This window comes from Episyrphus balteatus, chromosome 2 (genome assembly GCF_945859705.1).
Source record: "Episyrphus balteatus chromosome 2, idEpiBalt1.1, whole genome shotgun sequence".
Lineage (NCBI taxonomy): Eukaryota > Metazoa > Arthropoda > Insecta > Diptera > Syrphidae > Episyrphus > Episyrphus balteatus.
The window spans coordinates 13,027,499-13,031,527 of NC_079135.1; positions in this window are offsets into that span (position 1 = coordinate 13,027,499).

Sequence of the window (4,029 nt, forward strand, 5' to 3'; positions counted from 1 at the left end):
TTGAAGGCAATTTGGATCCTGTTAATTTGTGTTTTATCTCTCCTATCAAAAATATAATGTTTTTTGATGATTGCGACGATTCCATTGCCATGTTGGTTGGTGATCTAAATTAAACTAATGCTTACTGGAATTTCAGATTATGTTGCATGCATACATATTCAGCATCCTTTTTTTTTCATTTGTGTAGTAATATTGTGTGTGTGAGGTTGTTAGTCTGCTTTGCTTATTGTTCTCTTTTTTTTTTACATGATTTCTTGCTGCCATGGTCATGTCACTGGTTTAGGATTTTTTAATAATGAATAAAAAAAAAAGGGTTAGCTCCTTCGCTTTCGATATTTACTTGAAAGCGCAGCTGGTTGTTGACAGAGATGCCACTTGGCTGCAATTGCAGTAGGATTACTGCACTTTAGTAAAAATCCATGTAAAAACTTTAGTTTTGACTCCAAATTAGTGGTATTAATTGATTGGAAGTGAAATTCTCGTCAGTTTCTATACAATCAACAAAAATTTTATTAAAAAAAAGTGGGGGAAATATTCTGTTTATCTGAAGAATCTAGTTTTTCTTTGGTTATGCTGGTTTTCTTGGAGAGTAACAATATATCTACAGGGTGTTACTGAATTGTGTCATTTGATTTCGAAAACGATTCTTGAACATAATTTTGGAAAAAAGATTTTTTTTTTTACAATAAGAGTAAATTTGGAAGGCTTACATTTTTTCGGGGGCTTAAGAAAAGCTTTACTTTGAGGTGCCCAAAACACTTAGACCCTTTAGTTGAAAAAAACGGCCCTGTCTCACAGTTATTGGTAAAAACACAAAATCCCAAATTATTAAAATTTGTACTAAGCCTTGAGGAAAACTTGAAAATTAACTTATTTAAAGCAAAATTTTATTTTTTGCTGTTTAAGCCTTTTCTCCCAAAAAAAAGTTATGGAATCAAATATTTCTTGATATCACGTGGAAAGAATTAATGTTCATCTAAAAATGCAGTTGAATTGATAGAAAAATAAAATGCACGACTGGGTCGCACGTACTTGCTCTTGTAGTTTACAGTATCTTTATCTTAAATATTTATTGGAAATTTAAGATTTTGTTGAAAAAAAAATCAAAAGTTTAAAAATTAAATTAAAAATTTTTTTTTTCAAAAATGTTTTTTAAAATATTTTTTTTTTAACATTTTATACTTAATGATCTCTGTAAATTTTAAATAAAATAACTAATGCTTTGATGAAATATATGAACTTAAAAAATATGTCAATTTTTGAAAAACGGCAACGCCATAATTCCGTTCTCCACATTTTTTGAGAAAAACTAAAAACGCAGTTTTGTTAGAATCAATAAGTCTATTACGTATACCAAATTTAATCAAAATCGTTAGAGCCGTTTTCGAGAAAATTGCAATACCTCGAAAACGTTATATGGGAGATATGCCTTAAAAAAGTGATATTAAAAAAATAAAAAAAACGGGTCTAGGGAATTACGTAAAAATCATCTGTACCAAGTTTCAAGCAAATCCATTCATCCGTTTAGGCCCTAGCTCGATGTACAGATGGACGCACAGACCGACGGACGGGATGACGAAAACCACTTTTTTGATCTTCTCCATGATCGTAATGTTGGTTTTGATTAAAACCTCAAATTTTTTTTTCTACACGAAACCAATACTTACCCTATAGAGCAAGTAAAAACACCTAAAATTTCACTTGTTGTCAGTGATTTAAAAAAATTTACTCCCATTGTATTTTTATTATAATATTATGTTCACGAAGTGACATATTCTTTAAAAAAAAAACTTTCTTTTCTTCAATTTTTTTTTTACTAATATTTTTTTTTTTTTAGGTATTGGTATCACAATATTCACAATATAAGTAAACGTTTTTCATATATTTTTTGACTTTTGTGAATAATTCAGTAATTTTTATTTTAGAAGTGTTCCCGGAATAATTTTTCGAGTAAGTTCATTCAAGTCATTATTTAATTCCGACAAAAACTGAATTATGTTAGATACAGTTTTATTTTTTTCGCGATAGTTACATTTTTTGCCTCTTTTTAAAAAAAAACATTTCCAAAGTACTGACACACAAGTCGGAATCACCCTGTAGGGTGGCTGTTTTCTCAGAGAAGAGTACAAATATTAGAAAGATTCAAAATTAAATTTTTTTTTCAGAAGATTAGTACTTTCAAGTGTAGGTATCTCGTTATGTAGAAAAAAAAAAACACCACAAAATACCCAAAAAATAAACGAGTTTTTGACCATTTAACTTTTTCCAATCTACTGCACTTTTTTTTAAATCTATTGTGATATCTAATTTTATTTGAGGGTGACAGTACTGGTTTTGGTTTTGTACCAATCACATCATGAATACTAAAGATTTATATGTACCTTCACCAATGAAATGGGTGGATCTAATTTGCTACCAGTTTTTATCATGTGTTATTTTTTTTACATTTATCTTCAAAAAAAAGAAAGAGGCGCAATTTTTTTGATTTTTTTTTTTTTTGCTACTTAATGAAACTTTTTTTTTACTAAAATCCAGTCCTTTAGAAACCAAAAAAAAAAAATTCAAAGGATTTTATGGTCTCTCTTTTTTTTTATTTTTTGAACTTATTTAAAAAAATGATTTAAATTATTTTGAAAACATTTGTTATACCATGCCATTTCTTATTTATATTTGATTTAAAAAAAAGTCAAAAAAATATTGTATGCAATTTAAAGCATGACACTATTGACAAATCTGGAAGTAAAAAATATCGCTAAATCCTAAATAGGAAATAAAGTTTCTAACAACTTAACTCCCTTAACTGGATAACACGCCCTTTTGACTTTAAATGAACCCATAAAGCGTGCCTGGGACAAATTTGTCCCATAGGTGGCAGCTCGAAATGGTCAAAAGTGCAAAGATCAAATATCCCATTAGAAGATCGAAAGGGCTTCTCAAAGTATCTCAAAATGGGTTACTTACAAATTTATGGCAACGGTATAGAACTCCAAGTACAAAACTAAAAACCAGTTAAAGAACATCATTATTCAACGTAAAATTTAACTCCTTTTTAGGGGTATGTGAATATTTTCTTCAGAAAACCTGTTTCCAGAGTTTGGTCTTTTTGACAAAGATTTGAATAAATTATATAACATCCCTTATTAAAAAAAAGAAAAAGACTACAAATTATCATATTTCTTTGCGAAATCCTCTAATTTTGTCCCAGAATATGTTAAGTCTTGAAAATCTGGTTTGTTCACAAATTTATTTTAAGGGTGTTATCGGGACATACCATTAGATGAATGTCCAAGAAATGTATATCTCTTTTGTTTACGTGGTTCTGTAAGGGTCATAGTCTTCGGCTCGTGAGAATTTGGAGATTTGGACTTACGATATGAAAGTTAAAGATAACTTAGAGAACGTAGAAAATAAAATGCAGGACTGTGCCTCCACGAACTAGCTGTTAAAGTTCAAGTTGCTTAAATTAAATTATAAATATATACAAATTTGGTAAATGTACTATATGAAAAAAAGTAATTAAGAAAAAAAAATAATTTATTCTTGGAAGAAAAAAAAAAACAAAAGCACAAAATAGTTTATTTCTTGGAAAAATAAAAATGTAGAATAAAGATTTAAAAAAATTAAAAAAAAATTTAATGGTCTGTTTTCGAAAATTTGATTTTTAATTAATTTATAAAAACTATATACACGTTTTCGTTGAAAATGAGTTATTAGTTTGGGAGAAAAACAGGTTTAAAAAAATGGATGTATGGCAGGTACCGTTAAAAATGCTGTTCAAAAAAAAAGTTTAAAACACAAAACTAAAAAAAAAAAACGTTTTCTTTAAAAAATTTACCTTGTCTTTAAACTAAGGATTGAAATTTAAAAAAAAAATCACATTCACCAAATTTGTATGTGAAAATTCTTAAAATTTTTAGCAACTTGAATTTTGAGAGCAAGACGTACCGTAGCCAAAATAGAAGCACTGAGAAGCTTAAAGTCTTTATTCTCACATCAATGTGCAGTACATCGTACATTTCAATTAATATT